General features: G+C 46.3%; 1 gene segment (V, D, J or C); it reads right to left on the bottom strand.

The window, feature by feature from the left end:
- Positions 1 to 7,317: 7,317 nt before the first annotated feature.
- Positions 7,318 to 10,606, bottom strand: LOC307206163 (Ig lambda-1 chain V regions MOPC 104E/RPC20/J558/S104-like). The segment is given in 3 exons: positions 10,257 to 10,606; positions 9,058 to 9,414; positions 7,318 to 7,757 (listed from the first exon to the last, which is right to left on the bottom strand).
- Between the last annotated feature and the right edge of the window lie 8,743 nt (positions 10,607 to 19,349).

Genomic DNA, 19,349 nt, shown 5'->3' with positions numbered 1-19,349 from the left:
TCCCAGGGTTCTTGGTGGGAAGTTATGTGCCTTAAATGTATGAAATACACACATCTTTAATTACTTTGCATCCATGGCATCTACACTGGTCCCCTACCCATCTCTGATGCAGATTAGGACAATTGGAATCTCCCCATTTGTGGTTTGGCTGTCACCTTCATTATACACCTTTAGGCGCCAGGCAAAAAAAGTTCCTCTTTAACCAAGCCTTCAGCTGATTGGCATCCAATGCCCTTTTAAAATGTCTTGGGGAGGGTGGAGATTATTGAGTTGTTCTTGTTTTTATTTGTATTACGTATTTTGTGTTTTTATATTGTGGTTTTTTTGTTGTGAGCTGCCCTGAGACCTGTGAGTACAGGGCAATATACTAATACTAATAACAGGGGAGGCACAAACTATACACAATCAGGAGACATATGGGTGCAGGATTCTTCCTAGTGTTGCCAACTGAAGGTGGAGGTGTCAAATTCAAATTCAAATTTATTTACGGCTATTAGCCCATAAAATATGTACAAACATAAAAGCACAGAAGCATAAAAAACCAATACATCTAGCAACAGAAGGGGAACACCACGACGCCCCCAGACTTAGATGGAATAACCTGAGGATGGCTAAACGGTACCTACGTGATTTGCTAAATATCCCTTTTTTCCAGATAGATCTTATATCTGTAGTACCCCTAATTGCCACGCCCTGGCCAAGGAAATTTATGCTCTCCTTCCAGTCTGCAAGGATCCCACATCTTCTTGCAAGACAAAAAGACCGGCTGGCAGCCTGGGAGATTGTAACAACAAGAGTCTTTAAGGACACGAGTGTCAAACCTCTTTTTGCCAACATCTTAACCGGCAATGAATGCTCGTTACCTCCTTCTGTTCCTATTATAAAGGAAAAAATACCTAGCCGGGTACCCCCTGTTCCACCTGCGATCCCAAGTGTCCATCTAGCTACGCTGAGGAATGATCCAATTGCAAGCGGAGATTGGAATATCCCTGAAGAGAGAAATCTTATCTCCTCTTATGGAAAACTCCCTTCAGAAGAACAGCAGGCTATTCTCGACAGATTGGATCTACTCAAACAAAGACTCTTATCGCAAGGGGACCCCTCTATGCTGACGAGAGAGGAGAGCAGGCGCTCCATGTCCCACAAAGCGTCCCCATCAAATGCCTTGATAAGCTTTCAACCCGCTACTTTGTTACCCCCTACTGATCTGAATCAGCAGTCACCTGTTGACCAACAGCACCATTCTACCATGGAGGAAGTCGATAAACTCAACACTCCCGTCTCAGACCTTATGTCCAATCAAAATATGGAAGTTGATGAATCCTTTGCTTCAATGCCAGAGCTAGAATCTACCCTGTCTGAAGATCACCAGGAAATGATTATGCATGCACCATCCCCACGTTCACGTCCTTCTATACATCTGCGTGATAATTCTTCTCCATCTGCGCAGCAACTACAAGTGATGGCTGGAACACCTCTTAGCGCTACCCTCGTTAAGACTGACAACTCTGACGGATCTACTAGTATAGCCCATCAACGACCTACCACTACTCACCTCAATGAACAGCATCCGACCTCACTAACTTTGCCTAATTCTTCCTCCCCGGCAAAGCCCTCCTTGCCTGTTAATGTTACCAAATCATGGATTCGATCAACACAGAAGAAGACCCTATCCGCACAAACTAAAATTACTGATTTCTCCTACCTTCAAGAACCTATTAAACAACTCAAAGTGACAATTACCGGGACAGCACAAGGATCTGACATTATCGATACTTAGCTGGAACATTGCTGGTTGGAGAACCAAAAAATCAGATCCCGAATTCAGGAAGTACATAAGTTCATTTAATATCATTCTATTCCAAGAAACATGGGATGAGGAAGAGATTACCATAGACGGCTTCGATCTTCTAACACTTCCGGCCTCCCCTTCCTTGAAAGGTGGTCGCCCCAAAGGGGGTCTTTTGATTGGGATCTCACTCCAACTTCACGCCAAACTCACTCTGGTACGGGCTTCCCCGCCTTTTGCTCTATCTGGACTGATCACAGAAGGGAAGTCCTCATTACTAATTACTAATGTCTATCTCCCCCCTGAAGGCTCTGCACCTGATCTTGATTGGAGATGGGAATCATTTGAAAATCACCTATTGTCATGTCATACCAAATGCCTTAACTCGTACTCCTTAATTGGGGGAGACTTTAATGCTCGTATTGCCACAAATTGGGACCTACTAACGAAGTCCAAATGGTGGACTCTCCCATGCTTGGACAACTTTGACTTGGAACATGCCAGAATTAGAACTTCAAAGGACAACAGAGTAAACAAAGCAGGAGTGACCCTTTACCAAATGGCCATTCGCCTGAATCTAGTCTTCTTGAACGGCACCTTCCCCCCCGACATACCGGGGGAGTTCACTCATCTGGGACTAGCATCAAACAGTGTTATCGATTACTTCTTGATCTCCGCAAATTTGGCCGTTAATGTACTTTCCATCCAAGTTGAAAACCAACATTTCAGTGATCACCTTCCAATAGTGACCACTTTGTCATTGTTCCGGTGCCAGAAGGACTATAAACACTCAGTCCTTCTGGAAACCTCATCATCGACCAAAATAAGAGGGATCAAATGGTCGGAGGCTGTGGCCCAAAAATACCAGGAATTTTTTCATAGGGAAATCATTGCCTATCTACCTCAATCAACTACTGATTTACAAGATTTCAATTCGGTTTTGAAACTTTTTAACCTTCTTATAACAAACCTTACCACTTTTTTTACATCACCTCCTCAAAAGGCGAAAGTGGCGCATTGCAGTACTGGGGCCCCTTGGTTTAACACCTCTTGCAAACAAGCAAGATCCCTTCTTCATTCTATCTATAATGAATACAAAAACTCTAATGCCCAGGCTCTACCACCCTCCTATTTACAAGCCAAAAGAGCATACAAACAGACTTTAAAGCTGGCCAAACGCGAGCGGTACCAAAAGCGTTGGCGAGCCTTGATTGTGGCCTCTAGATCCCGCAGACCCCAGGAATTTTGGGCTCTGATAAACAAAAGAGGAAGGAAGTACCCACTGGCAATTATCCCTGTGCCCACATGGGAACAATTCTTGAGTAAATATTTCTCTTTGGCAGAGGAATCCAACTCACCCATGGAATTCCGAGCCGACCATCTACCTTTGTGGCCCTCTACCGACCCAGAACTGATAATGGACTTGATACTAGATCTGAAAACGGGCAAAGCCCCTGGGCCGGATCTAGTCCCTGCTGAGGCTATTGTTGCGCAACCGAGGTGGTGGGCTGAAATTCTGGCCAAAGTCTTTGATGCAATTAATTCTACGGGGCTTATCCCTAGGTCATGGAAGGAGGTCGTGATCGTACCAGTCCATAAAAAGGGTTCCCCCGCTGACCCAGAGAACTATCGGAACATCAGCCTTTTGTCTATCATCGGGAAAATCTATGCAAAATTTTTGTTGTCTAAGCTGTCCCATTGGGCATACGACTCAAACTTGATTGGCCACGAGCAAGCGGGCTTTAGGAACAATTATTCGATCACTGACCATATGGTAATTATGTATCATCTTGCCAGAAAATATTCTGCCCCGAGTCGGGGGCGCCTATGTATTGCTTTCATAGACTTAAAGGCCGCCTTCGACAGTATCCCAAGAAACTGTCTATGGAAGAAATTAGAGAGATGGGGCATAGATAGAAGGCTGTTATGGCTTATAACCCAATTACACCACGGGTCGTCGGCTAGAGTGAGACTTACACCGGCGGGAAACCTATCCAATGAGGTCCCAATAAATAGAGGAGTGCGCCAAGGCTGCATTTTGGCCCCACTCCTCTTCAACTTGTTTATTAGCGACATGAAGCTCTTTCTGAGTGAGTCTCAAGCCAACATTCATGCCCCCCGCCTAGCTGATTTTCGCTGCCCTCTGCTCTTATATGCTGACGATGCAGCGATCCTTTCCTACTCTAGAGTCAGTTTATGCAGAGCTCTAAAGATTTTTGCAGCTTATTGCAAACTCAACCACCTGACAATTAATCATGGAAAATCTAAAGTACTGGTCTTTACCAGGTCTCGGAAAACTTACAGCTGGAAGTTAGATGGAGTCCAATTAGAACAGGTTTTCAAATTTAAATACCTGGGAGTCTTTTTTCACTACAACCTAAGCTGGAAGCCACAGATACAGTATTTACTGAACAAAGGGAAAACAATACTTTACACTCTACTCCAATTTTTTGCGGTCGACGGAGCCTCCCACATCCCTTCTGCATTGAAGGTGTACCACGCAAAAGTGGTTTCCACCCTCTGTTATGCTGCCCCGCTCTGGGCCCCAGGGTCCAATTTAACATCGCTGGGGACATTGCAGAATCAGTTTCTCCGTCGCCTCCTGAAACTCCCCATGTGTGTGAGCAATGCAGCCATACATCTGGAGTTAAGGATTGTATCATTAGAGACGGTCATCTGGAAGCGAGTCTTTGGCTATTGGCTGTCCAGCTGGCATAGGCTTCCCAACCATTACCTCTTTCAGTGCCTCTGGCGGGATGACTTTGTTAACCCGTGGGTAGGAAAAATCCATGCCAAACTTCTGAGCATCAGAATTTCCCCAGCGGACTCCTTAAAGATGAACCTACGCTCAGCCAAAAGCCTTATCGAGCAAAGATTAGCAGACATTGAAAATCAACACAACCTCTCCAGGGGTGGGGGTGTCTGCTCCCCCAGGTATCACGGAATAACCCCACCACTTGGCCTTCCATCATACATGTCATCTCTTTCATCTGTACCACACCGACTTGCATTTATTCGTGCAAGGTTCAATGTTTTTCCATCAAACCTGCTGAGCCACAGATTTTCCAAGGGTTTGGTGTCTCCGCTATGCGAGTGTGACGGGAAAACAGTTGAATCTCTTCCACATATAATGTTCAACTGTCCCTTACATAGCATAGCTAGGACTAAATTCCTGGGTCCTGCTTTACTGCGCTTGGTTGGCAGGCCTGTTGAGTCACATGCCGCACTGCTTTTGCAGGATACAGATCCTTCTGTAACTCTGCAGGTGGCGAGATTCCTGAATGCGGTTATCTCACACACAAAAACCACCAAACAACAACAACAACAACAAAAACTAATCAGACAGTTATGATGAAGGTGGAGGTGGTGAGGGTAGCCCTCAAGACAGCTTGGCTTACACATGTTCTCAAAAACAGTTCCCTGCAGGTTTGACCCAAGGTATTTTTCTCCCTCAGATGGACAAGATGGCACATGCACTCTCTCTCTCTCTCTCTCTCTCTCTCTCTCTCTCTCTCTCTCTCTCTCCAATTTGACCAGACTGGCAGTTAAATCTTGTTTCAACCCTGATGAAGGAACAGGCATTCCCCATTGCACCTGCGGAGGTGCACACCAGTTTGTGCACAACACACACAGCTCTCTGTTCTTTGTCACCCTGCCACCACTCTTGTCTCTTCAGTAGCTGCCACCCGAGGCAGCCGCCTCACTCTGTCTAGTGGTAGATCTGGCCCCAGATGATTTATATGCATGAATTACCAGATGAAGATTTTTACCACACGGAGGTAAATGCTATCGTTCTGCCGCATCTTCAGGGGGCACTTCAAAAGCAAATTCCAGTGCTTCCCATATGCTTCCTTTGTTCTTCTTCCTTGTGAGTAACTGGTACCAGTAACCATGTCCTTGCAGGGCCAGATCCATCTGGAAACACTACAGGTGACTGATGAAGATAATATAGGCAGGGGTGGAGATTGTGGCCTAGGTAGGGGTTGGAATCCAAAGCCCCACTTCATGCAATCCTTGCCACTCCTCTCCTGCTCTAGCAGCATTTCTTGCCTAAGACACCCTCCCTCTGCCTAATGTTGGGCCGCCCCTGTTGATCCAACAGCATCATGTGCCCTCAGACTATTTCTTTGGTCCAAATTCTGAATTATGAAGTTTTCCTGAGTTTTGAATGTGTGCGATATTTCTTTCCACTCTACACTTTCTTTCCACTTTCCACTCTCAACCTCCTGCATTGTCACTTCTTTTTCCCTGTGCCACTTGTTAGGGGAGAGCACAGCTTCACTTCAAAGTCTGCAAACTCTTATCCCAAAAGAGGCAGGTCCAGGAAACAGTGTCACACCTTTTCATCTATTCCAACATTTTGGTCACATATTCCACACCATACATTTAAAGCACTATTGCACCCTTTTGACAGTCGTGGAAAACCCTGGGAACTATAGTTTGTTGTGGGTGCTGGGAACTGTATCTCAGTGCAGTCAGCACCCTTAACAAACTACAGTTCCCAGGATTCTTTGTGGGGAAGCCGTGACTGTTAAAGTGGTCTAAGACTGCAACACACGACATCAACGTATGCAAAAGCCGCTGTCATAATGCTTTGGGTGAGAGACCAGCAGTGTCGTGTGAAGTGATGTGCAGCCGATAAATATTCCCTCTGGATACAGCTTGGAGGAAGGAGAAGAGGAAATTTTTCCCAGTTTGCTGCTGGGGCTGTCAATGCCAGGGTGGAATAGGGAAGAAGCCGTGATAATGATTGGTTGAGAGCAAAATTTGGGAAGCAAGGTTTGTGTGGTTCCAGCCTATGTTGTGCAACAGGCAAGGCACCCCCCCCCCAGTTGCTAACAGTTCTAATAATGTATGAATTACTTTAAAATGATAAGATTCCTCAAAATATAAAATAAAAGTAAAATATTATTAGAAATTTATAAGTGATAACAAAAATGAATCTGTATAAACTGTGCCCCTCTGAGGCTTGTGCCCTAGGCAAGCTGCCTACCTGGCCTAATGACAGCACCAGCCCTGCAGCTGTTGGGCAGTGTGGATAAAGGATGGGGTCTCCCGCACATCCCTCGGCCTCCGCTTGTCCCACAGGACAGGCTTTCAGCTAGTTTTTAAACAACAGCCAAATAGTTGCCTCTACACAGTAAAAAATGTGCCCAATCGACTGGACATTTCTCACCAAAGAAGCTTCATATATTGACTTGAGTCATGTCTTGGTTTGAGAACCATTTTGGTATGTTGGGGTCCAGCTCTGGAACCTGTGGAATAATAATAAAGGAGAGTGCCTCTGAGCACGTGCTGAGAGCTTCTTCCTCACCTCTGCATGAACACAACCAGCCCAGCTTCCAGGCTCGAGACAACATGATTTCCAGGCAGGCCAAAGCCCCAGCATTGTCCCACCTGGGAACTGGCCTCTGAAATAAGCAGAACTTGGTGAGGTTCTGTACACAGCAGCGGAAATGATTGTGTGGGTGAGTGGATTGTGCCCATTCAAGGTTCAACCAATAATGGAGGTTAGATATACACAGTAGGAATGTGAAGGTGACTTTATTGGGAACCACAAAAGGAGGAGCGGAGCTGCCCCTCTGGCTGTGAGGGATGAAGGAGGAGATAGCAGGGGTGCTGCTGATCTCGGCAGGCCTTTACTTTCCCTAGCACTGCTCCAGGCTCCGCTCTGCTCTGGTTCCGGTGGCGATGTGGTACGTGGAGCACTTGATGGAGATGTCAGGGGTCAGGCGGCTGCGAGGGATGCTCAGGATGCTGCTGGCGCTGTAGGAGCCATCCTCGTTCAAGACCACCGGCCCAGCAGTCACCCCCTCTGATATGTTGACTCCAGCCTCACTCCACTTGATCTCTAGGAACCCTGGGTAGAATTTCTCGGTGATGCACAAGGCATGGATGGTGGGTGAGTCAGCTGTCTGGTAAGCATCAGACAGGAGGGTGACTGAAGCCGGTTCCTTTGCTGATTTGCCTGGGAAAGAGAAACCATGAGTGGTTCACAGAATCCAGGTGACCTGATTATTTTTGGGTGGTGGTGCTGAATGGGGGTTTCCAAGCAAAGTTAATTGAGAATCCCCAGCAGTACTTAAAAGAGCCCACACACAAAAATGCCACCCTGGATAACTTAATGCGTCATTTGGGCCCCAGAGGCATGGGTTGGAGTTGATGATTTTCTTGTGGAGATTGCGCAAGCATTTCTGTGGTTGAGCTCCTCTTCCACTCTGAGGGCTTCTCCACACTTGCCTTTCCTCCATACTTTTCAGGTCTGATCCCAGCACTTTTTTTGGGGGGGGGGGTCCGGAGCTTTCCACACCAAAACCCGCTCTTTAAAGCAGAATTGGAGCAAATGGCAATTGCCGTTGGCTGAGCTTCAGCTTTAAAGAGCAGGTTTTCATGGGGAATGCTCCAGGGCATAAAAAAAGCCAAACAAACAAACAAATGCTCAGATGTAGAGCTTTAAAGTACAGACCTGTGCTTAGAAAGAGTGGGACAAAAGGTAAATATGCCTAAGCCCTTATTCTATTTTCTGACACCTTTCCCCCACCCAGCACCCAAAATCTGTTTTTCAGGTGAACACGCAAGGCATCGTTGCAGACTGTTGTGTACATGGAGTCTGCTGCTGTAGAGAAAGGGCATTAGAGGACAAAAAGAATAGGGCAGAGTTGGGGAACTTGCAGCCCTCCAAATGTTGTTGGACTCACTTTCTCCTGTTATCCCAGCCAGTGTAACCACTGACCAGGGATGGTGGGAGTTGGAGTCTGCCTATATGCAGCAGAGTGCTAAGTAAGTTTCCTGTTGACGCAAAGATTTCAGCTTGTGCAACAGGACTCCCCCTCATACCCCTGCTTAAATCTGCTCTGGGTTCCCCCATAACTCTCCAGAGCAGATTCAGGGAGCGCAGGCGGGCGAGAAGAGGCAGGGGGGGAGTTCTGCTGCACAAGTGGAAATCCTTGCAATATTGGAATGCATAAGTTGGATCCCACTTTTCTGATATCACTTTTCTGAGTGTTCATATTAAGCAGTTCACCTTACAATAACCCTATAAGGTTGCTAGTGCTATTATTCCTACACTGCAAGCATGAATCTGAGGCGTAGCAGCTTGGCTAAGGCTACTTTGTGAATTCATGCCCAAAGCGAGACCTGAGCTGGGAATTTCCTAGGGCACACTTCATAACTTCTATGCTACACAAGCCCCCCTGCATGCTTCCCGTAGTACATTGGGCTCCCTGTGCCCAAGTGCTCCACTCGTAAGCCATGGTATTCTCACTCACCTCCTGTGACACTGAGCTGTGTTCCACTCCCTGAGACAGCGGTGTTGAAATAATTTGCCTCTGCCAGGCAGTAATAGATGGCGCTGTCTTCCGTGCGCGCCTTCCGAATCTGCAACGTGTAGGTATTGGCATCCCGGATGGCCACAAAACGTTCATCAAATGCAGGAGCACGCTCTACCTTGCCATCAATGTGATGCTTCAGTATAAAGACCGGGCCTTTTCCTGGATTTTGCAGGAACCAGAAGGCATGGTACTCCTGGATATTGCCCCTCTCCAGAGGGCACGGCAGGATAGCAGTGGTCCCCTCTGCAAAGGAGGCCTGTGGTGGCTGGGCGGGCAGAGGCTGAAGCGCTCCACCTGCGAGGAGGGAAGTAGGTGGCTGTTGTGAAGCTAAAATTTCAACCTGATAATGGGAGTGAACTGTGAATTTTATACAGCTTGAAAGTCGGCACCCCCTTGTATTTAGTGTATTTTCCTTACGGAGCCAGCATTTCAAAAATGATTTCAGTCTGCTCAGTAGCAGTGGGCCAGTTTGTCCATTTCAGTTCTGCTGAGTTTTTAACTTTTCTAGTCTTAAGTTCAGTTTTCCACATTTCCACATCATTTTGTGATTTTTTTTAAAAAAAACCTCACCTGCAAATTCCTATACATTATAGAATATAATATATTTGTGCATGTCATTGTCACTGATATATGCATTTCTTATGCACACTCCGCCCTAGAGTGTTCATTTCTATACACTTCATTTGGCTGCACAACTACACTGTGAGAATCGGAGAAGTGTGCATTCTGATGGGTGGCTATACTTCAGCATGTGTATTGTTTAGAAAGTGGGGACTAGATAGGATTGCCTTTAAATCTGAACTGAGTCGAATTTTCCCACCATCGCTATTCGTAAGTACCTAGCGGGTAGATGGAGGGATGATTGAATGAGTGGGTCTGGGTTTTCTCCTCCAGCCTTCTAGGCGTACACCAACCTTTGAGTCCTTTACATCTACCTGCCATTCCTAGACCATAGCCATGGCCTTTGACTGACCTCCACTGAAAGACACAAGAGGTGTGCAGATATCTCTAGCCCATCATGCTCATTCTCCCTATTCTACCACAAGGCCCAAACTCCTCATTTCCCCGTCTTTCCCACTGGCCTATTGCAAGTTCTTGGACTCTCTAGCTTGGCAACCAGCTATGCGTGTACTCACCATGGATGGAGAGAACCAAAGAGAGACACAGCAGGATATGAGAGCCCATCCTTCTCTGCTTGGAGGTGGTTTGATGATGAAACTGCTTGTCTTTCTAGCGCATATGCACCATGCACATTGCTTTATGGCTACCATGCTCATTTGCAAGCATTTGCCTAGAGGCTGCTTGTTTCCCTGAGGTTCGCGCAATACAGCTCTGTCATTGGCTGGAAGCAGACATCGGAAAGAGTCTGGCGAATTCATACTCTTGCATTGAGGGGTCTGGTGGTGGCCAAACAGAAAAGAGCTGTGGATTTCAACCCAGTGTTTCATTGTGAATTTGTGCCTGTTTTTTGTTCCTTCACAAGCAGAGCTAGACTCTGTGTGATTAGAAAATGTGGCCGTTATATTCACCTGTAAATTCAAAGTGGGGTGTTTTTTTTTTTTTTATCATTGGAATTGTTCAGGTCTAGCATAAATGAGAAAGGGGAAAACATCTAAAGCAGTGGAGAATATGTTGTTTCTCTGTAGCATGTGCACTATTGCATGCATTCTCTAGGAATTAAAACCAACTGAGCTAATTAGCAAGGCTAGCTGATTAACAGAGTTGTACAAGTGAAACCTGCAACAAAACTTACACGCCATCTGCACGGTACATTTAAAGGTGCTTTAAATGGTCATGTATCCCCCCTAAGAATTATAGAAACTCTAGTTTGTGCTGCGATCCCTTAAAGGTAAAGGTAAAGGTACCCCTGCCCGTACGGGCCAGTCTTGACAGACTCTGGGGTTGTGCGCCCATCTCACTTAAGAGGCCAGGGGCCAGCGCTGTCCGGAGACACTTCCGGGTCACGTGGCCAGCGTGACATCGCTGCTCTGGCCAGAGCCAGAGCCGCACACGGAAACGCCGTTTACCTTCCCGCTGGTAAGCGGTCCCTATTTATCTACTTGCACCCGGAGGTGCTTTCGAACTGCTAGGTTGGCAGGCGCTGGGACCGAGCAGCGGGAGCGCACCCCGCCGCAGGGATTCAAACCGCCGACCTTTCGATCGGCAAGCCCTAGGCGCTGAGGCTTTAACCCACAGCGCCACCTGCGTCCCTGCTGCGATCCCTTACTCCCCTCCAAAAGCTACCATTCGTCTATGAGGGGAATAGGGGGTCTGCTTACAATGCTCAGCACCCTTAACAAACGACAGTTCCCCGGGGACTTCCGGTGGATTGCGGGAGTGAAAGCAAGCAGGATCTCTCGCTAAGAGAGAGTCCAGCTTTTGAGGGGAAAAGGGGGGTGCTGCAAGAGCGCCGCAGCCCCCCAAATACTCTTGGAAGGAGATTCAAGAGGCAGGGGTCCCGGCTCTGTCGATTAGCATTTCCCCCGACCACCAGGTAACCTCCTTTTAGGAGGCAACGAGTGCGGCGGGGTAGAGAAGCCGGCAGCAGGAAGCCATTTCTAACCCTCAAAAGCGAAGCTCCGAGCTTAAATTGTGCTTAAATGTATATTGGAAAACTAATAAAAAATTATTTAGAAAAAAACAAAAAACAAACGACAGTTCCCCAGGGTTCTTTGGTGGAAGCCGTGCTTTCTAACATGGTATAAAAGTACTTTAAAATTAAGTTGTAGATATGACCCAGTTTTCCTCATCAGTCAGGCAGCATCCTATGGTTACGATCCTCAGCCCTTATTGGATGGTTTTTGAGGGTTTCCCATTTCCTCCATAAGCTGTTTCACCCTTTAGAAACTTATGTACAGTGGTGCCTCACAAGACGAAATTAATCCATTCCGTGAGGCTCTTCGTATAGCGGTTTTTTCGTCTTGCGAAGCAAGCCCATTGACAGCTTAGCGGATTAGCGCTATTAGTGGTTTAGCGGCTTTTAGCGGATCAGCTGATAAGCGGTTTAGCGGCTTAGGAAAAGGGGGGGGAAAGGGGGGAAAGCCCGCAGGAACTCGCAAGACATTTTCGTCTTGCGAAGCAAGCCCATAGGGAAATTCGTTTTGCGAAGCGCCTCCAAAACGGAAAACCCTTTCGTCTAGCGGGTTTTCCGTCTTGCGAGGCGTTCGTCTTGCAGGGCACCACTGTAAATCTTTGGTTCTGGGGCCCCCAAATCTGCTGCTACCTCCCTCTTTGTGTATATGTGTTGTGCCATTTGGACTTCAGAAGCAACAGTACTTGGAGAATTGAGGTTGTGATCAGACTGGAGCCCCGCAACAAAATGGTGTGTGGCCATAGACAACCTTCAGAGACCTCCTTTTTCAGTCATGTGGCAGCCTAGAATAATTGAGCAAATCAGTCTCTTAAGCTTAAGCCAAGAAATAGTATTCTTTATGAAACTGAATATCAATATGCGTATCAAGGCTTTGAGTTTAGACCACTGAAGAAGCCCGGAAAACTACCTTGGGAGTGTGCTATCTGCAAGCCCCAGTAAAAGGGCCCCATCAGGGGCAAACAGTGTCCTTACTTGGACTGCCAGGGTGAAACAGGTGCAAAACGCCGGCACCCTGTCTACAACTTCATTAACATCCATCTACAACTTCAGTAGCATCTCTCAGCATTGTGAACAACACCGAACTTACCCTTTGTTGGTCTCTTCATGAACTTACCTAAAAAGATAAAGAAAACAAAAGACTGAGTTAAGCATTTGAAAAATCCATTGAAACCAGACATTATAAACCAGACACTCATCTTAGGTTGGGTAGTTCATAAGTCTCTGTGGCTTTCCACAAGGTTTTGTATATTTCTCTCAGAAGATTGATAAAGAATGTATAATTATTTTGGTAATTATTGTGTGTATATTAGTCGCCAACGTGTTGCATGAGTCGTACTACTAGAATAAATGATAGGCAGCTGCCAGCTGCCAACAGAAATCGTTCTCCAGCGGCCCAGCGGCAGCAGGAGGCCCCATTAGCTAAAGTGGCGCTTCAGGTTAAGAACAGTTTCAGGTTAAGAACAGACCTCCGGAACGAATTAAGTACGTAACCAGTTTTTCCTCTTAACTATCAGTCCACATTCCATGAGTCCTTAATGGGCTTTTGGGCAGATCCCCTCCCTTTCTTTAGTTTTTCTTTTTTTAAAAGCAACAACAATAATAATGAAGTTTTGGTTTTACAAACAAGTTTGCCAATACTCCCTTCTACTGTGTGGCTGTTTTGGATATCTAGGCTACGGCACTCAGAGAACAGAATGGGAATTAGGATACACAATGATTTCACATCCCATCCTGCAACAATAGTTTTCAAGCTCATTTACAAATTTACAATTAAAAGAATAAAACAAAACATACATGCATATTCAAGGGATTAATGCAGATTTTATAAAGGCAACAACAATGGCCTGCTTCACACATAATGATGCATCATGACTTAGTGTTGTGTATGAACCCTGCCCAGTAGCTTAACTGCTGTTTGTTTTTACTGCCAACAAACCATGATTTGAAGCAATCCTTTGTTGCTGCCTTAACTCACGGTTTGTTAAACAAGCCATGGCTTAGCGTTATATGTGAACCAGGCTGTTGGAAACATAGAAGAGACAGAGCAAGCTTCCCCTCCACTTTTTTTGTCACATCCCCATTCTCAAGGAATGTGTTACACTGGCCTCCCAGAGTCCCCTTGCTCAGACTGTTCTATGTGTGGACTGTAGATTTCAATTCATATCCATTTCCCATTTAGCCATATTACATTTTTTATTGAAAGGCCTGTGTGTTCTTATACGTGTTTGGTGGACCTGTGAAAAAATCAAAAGCTTCTGGAACACAGTATATGACGAGCTTAAAAAAATGTTTAAGTATAACTTTATGAAAAATACAGAAGCTTGTCTCCTAGGGATAATGGACACAGGTATAGCAAGAGATCAGAAAATATTCCTCTATGCCACAGGTGTGGCAAGGATCCTAATTGCTAAAAACTGGAAAAAATGAAACTGTGCCAACAAAAAAGGAATGGCAAGACAAACTGTTAGAGTATATTGAGCTGGCTAGATTATCAGAGGCGATTAGAGATCACACTAGAAAAGAGTTTCAAAAAGCATGGGGAAAATGCAGAGAATACTTCACAAAACAGTGCACTGAAATTACATACCTGGACTTGTTTTGATTAATGTCTGCAGGAGACTTTGTGGATATTTAAATTATAATTAGAAAAATCTTAGTAATTCTTCATAAAGGAAACAGTTTATAAGAAGTAAATAAGGAGGCCAGATACAGGGTATTGTTTGTATTGTTGTATGTTATGCTCACTGTATGTTATGTTCACATTTAATGAGGGTGGATTGTGTATAGGGGGGTGGGGGGTTTATGTTATGTTGTAAATAAAATTCCAATAAAAAATATTTTAAAGAAAAAGAAAAAGAAAGGCCTGTGTGTCTTCAGTATGATGCCCCATGTCAGCCTTTTCAAGTCTTGCTTATTGGAAGGCATCCAGAAGAGTTTCTGTTGAGCATGTGAAGTCCATTATTTGTCATAATCCAAGTTTGCTTTAAGTTGGAGACATGATTTATTTATATTTCATTTCGTTTCATTTCTATACTACCCTATACCCGAAGGTCTCAGGTTAAAGGCTTCCAGGAACACTGTTGTCCTGTGGAGAGGTGTTGATAGCATTGGTTGTTTCTTGGAAACTAAGGAGTTTCAAAGCTGCTCCTGACAGGATTAATTCAGACTGTTAGGAATAATGCTTCTCAGCTTCTGTTCTAATGTACTTAGTCAACACAGATTGGTCAAAGGTTGCTTGGTCGACACATGGTGTCTACATTTATTGCTCAAGACTCTCCACTAATCACTGCTCTCTTGAGTCAATTGTTTGCTGCAGGCTCACTCTGGTAATTTTAATATGTAACCTGAAAGATGTGATTTTGCAATATCATGGGACCTTATATCTCAGTAAGAAATAGCTAGTTGTTGTTGTCATCACTTCTTTGAGGAAAAGCCTTCTGAACGAAGTAACCAAGTTCATTATCTGAAGTTTCTGTGTAAATCCGGATTTAGGGGCAGGCAAGTCAAGTGACCACTTGAGATATTAGGTTCAGGGCTTTACCCAATTAACTGGATAGGTGAGCCAACCCCAAGTCTGGTGACGATGTCTGAAGATTGAGCGATGTTTCCTGAAAACGAGGACCTTGTTGAGCTCATAGCACAATGGAGCTGAGGTGGGGCCTCTGTCAATTGACACGTCGCCTTCTGTCTTGAAACCCCCCAAGTGGTGAGGCTACAGACAACCTGAGCGGCCAAACAGATGGACAAGAGGCCTTCTTTTGGAACCTCAGCTGCTTTTCGGTTCCTCTAACCAAATGAATCAAGATTAGTCTGGAACACATCTGAGCTAATTATAGGCTGGGGTGGCTGATTCTTGCGCACCTGGTCCACTGTTTATCTTAACTTGTTTGTTAAAGGGCTTAAAAATACCTAACCGCAAACCACTTGTGACCATGTCTCTGTCTTCCGGGAACAGCGGAGTGGAGCTACCAAAGGACCTAAATAAATGGTTTCTGATCCTTAAACATGATGTTGTGCAATCTTCACCCAGTATGAATGGTCTTTATTCCAGTAGAGCTGATGAAGCTGGTTTCTCGGTTAGGGTAGCATTACCAGATGTCCCTGTTTCCCGGGAACAGTCCCCGGATTTGCGAATAAGACCCCGGACAAATTCCATCCCTGGAATGTCCCCAGATTTCATCTAATGTCCCCGGGAAATGCAGCAGCGACAGTCTCAGCAGCCCGGAGCAGTTGGCTCTTGCCGGCTTCAGGAGCTGCTCGGAAGTCCCCATATGATGGTGGTGCAGGGGCTCTAAGATGCCTCCACTTTCCCTGACCCCAGCAACTAAGCTGTGAAGGGAGGCTTCATGCTGCCTATCAGAGCTTGTGTGCAAGCAGGAGGGGGCAGGGATCTCTCAGTTAGGCAGTGGGAAGCCTCCCTTCCCAGCTGAGGGATCCCCGCCCCCTCCTGCTTGCACAGAAGTAGGAATGGGATTGGGGCTGCTCTGATGGGAAGGGAGGCATTGCACTGCCTGAGAGATCCCTGCCCCCTCTTGCTTGCACGCAAGTAGGAGTTGGGATGGGGCTGCTCCGAAAGGCAGTGTGAAGCCTCCCTTCCCAGCTGAGGGATCCCTGCCCCCTCCTTCTTCCACACAAGTAGGAATGGGATTGGGGCTGCTCTGATGGGAAGGGAGGTATCACGCTGCCTGAGCCTCACCACCGCCGCTCTTGGCCCTCCTCCGCCTTCCATGCCTGATCCACCGCACACTGCTTCCCCCCCCCACCCCACCGAAGAACCAACAACTCAGACTGCCTGGCCTCATGGAGAAAAGAGATAGAAGTCTCAGAGGAAGAGGAAACATGGCAGTTGAGGTCAAGGCGGCAGCCGCCCCTCTGCCACCACCATCGCTGTGTAGCAGGAAACCCACCCCCCCCCCAATCATTCAGGTTGTACAAACTTCACACACACTCACACTCACACACTACATACGCTACGCTTCTGTTATAAATTCATAGAAAATCAACCATACATCGGATATGCACTGTTCCACTTTTATTTTACTCCATGAAGGAAGGACTACAAAATGGGGAAGGTTTGATACAGGGCAGCCATAATCCCTTCAGTATACCAGCACATCCACAGGAGCCCTGCCCAGTTGCTATGCCAACCCTGATGGTCCTAGACAGAAGACAATCAAGATCACAAAGAACTTGCATATGGGAGTGGATTCAGCATGGGCTGGAACAAAGGACAATGATCAGATCTTCCCTCTGGGGGCAGGAAACTGCAAACTCCCCTCTGTCACCTGGAAAGTACTCATGGGGAGGGGGAAAGGGGGAACCAGCCAGGTGACAGGACACTCAGGTTACCACCACCACCCCTCCCTCAACCCCTCCTTTCTGTGATGTATGTATGATGTTTCTGGGGGTGGTCTTGATCTACAGGGTGGGAATTTCAAAAGTTTTTATAAGGCCTTGCACACCATTTTTCTGTGTCCTTTCTCTCTCCTGTAAGTGAGGGGAGCACCCTGTTGCAATAAAGGCAAAGCCTACAGGCTGCTGTTTTGCTCCAAGTTATCCTGGTTGGTGTCTTTGTTTTTGTCCAAGGGACGCAGGTGGCGCTGTGGGTTAAAGCCTCAGCGCCTAGGACTTGCCGATCGAAAGGTCAGCGGTTCGAATCCCTGCGGCGGGGTGCGCTCCCGCTGCTCGGTCCCAGCGCCTGCCAACCTAGCAGTTCGAAAGCACCTCCGGGTGCAAGTAGATAAATAGGGACCGCTTACCAGCGGGAAGGTAAACGGCGTTTCCGTGTGCGACTCTGGCTCGCCAGAGCAGCGATGTCACGCTGGCCACGTGACCCGGAAGTGTCTCCGGACAGCGCTGGCCCCTGGCCTCTTAAGTGAGATGGGCGCACAACCCCAGAGTCTGTCAAGACTGGCCCGTATGGGCAGGGGTACCTTTACCTTTACCTTTTACAGGCTGCTGTTTTGCTCCAAGTTATCCTGGTTGGTGTCTTTGTTTTTGTCCAAGGGAACCCTCAGATTTTTCCGTTAACAGCTGCAGCATCAACGTCCCGAATGTGTAGTAGTATGTATGTATGTATGTTTGTTTGTTTAAAGTGTCCCCGGATTCATTGGAAAAAATCTGGTAACCTTAGGTTAGGGTTGCATGTAACAACTCCCTTCTGTATCTTTAATTCAGATGTGGCCCTCCAGATGTAGCTGACCTGCAGCTCGTGTCAATCCTGGCCATTGGCTATGCTTGTTGGGGCTGATGAGACTCATAGTTCAACATCAACCGGAGGACCAAAGGCTCCCTGCAGAGTAGTTTAATTCCGAATCCCTCTTCCCAGGGAAGTCTGGGAACTGTAGGTCTGTAAGGGGGAAAGAGTCTCCTAAGAATTCTTGGCACCTTTAACAAACTACTGTTCCGTGGACTCTTCGATGGAAGCCATGACTGTTTAAAGTACCATGGTACTGCTTTAAATGTATAATGCCAATAGGGCCTATATTTCCTTCTCTCGCACCTTCAATAGACTAGGACATTTTTCAGTTATAGCCCTAATTCTATCTGGGTGAACTTAGAGAAGAAGTCTCATCTTGCTCCTCATCTGTTAGTCTTGTAGGAAGCAATGGAACTATGTGTACCATTTGTTCCCTTCAGGATCACTCAGATGTTAAACGAGGGAACAGCACAGCCATAAAGGCATCTTCTTGTTAAGCAGTGACAAAACAGGGCAGGTATCAGAATGGAGGTACTCACTGGTCAACAGAGGGAGGAGGAGGAGGAGGAGGAGCATATGGCAGAGCTGGCAGAGAAAAGATAAATTACTCCAGTTGTTGACAAAGCTTTTCAAATGAATAAAAATAAAAGTTCACATATTAGTCATATTATTCCCCCACAACAAGTGGACTGCCTCACCTTAAAATTTAAATGTCAACTGAAGGCATCATGGTTCGCTAGTCAGGGGGGGCATCACTTCCCTGAAGCAGAATTTCCCTCAACCAGTGGAGAGTGGAGATAAACAAGATTCTGGCACAGCCTCCTTAGCGCACCCAAGGGTGTCCATGTTAGCATTCTGTAAACTACCTTGAATTTCTGAAAGAGCAAGTTCCGTTTACTGACGCTCACTCATATGCCTACTTGTTTCCCCAGCCAAGCTGAGGGAAACATAAGCAAATGTAGCATGACCAAGAAAGGCAGCCACTTCTTGTGTTCTTATGTGGTAAACCATCCTGTGATCCTCTGATGAAGGACAGTATAGAGCAGGCATCCCCAAACTCGGCCCTCCAGATGTTTTGGGACTACAACTCACATCATCCCTATCTAACAGAACCAGTGGTCTGGGATGCTGGGAATTGTAGTCTCAAAACATCTGGAGGGCCGAGGTTGAGGAAGCCTGTAATATGAGCAAAATATGGGTCAAGACAAAGTGTGGATGAGCTCTTGCTGCGCCTGTTGCTTTCACCTCTTATAATTTCCTATGCAGTTGGGGTAGCCTTTTTGACAACAGCTACCCAAAATTAGTTGTATGACACATCCTTCAATATGATGCCCCCTGTTCCTGTGGAGCTACACAAACTACTCCATCTAATTGCTTGTTGTGATGGGCTATCAGCTTCTGAACTCACTTCAGCCTTGACTCATTCAAGGGTTAATT

This window comes from Podarcis cretensis (assembly GCF_951804945.1).
Source record: "Podarcis cretensis genome assembly, chromosome: 17".
NCBI lineage: Eukaryota > Metazoa > Chordata > Lepidosauria > Squamata > Lacertidae > Podarcis > Podarcis cretensis.
Note: the sequence above shows the minus strand (reverse complement) of the source record. Positions and strands in the feature narration are given on the sequence as shown.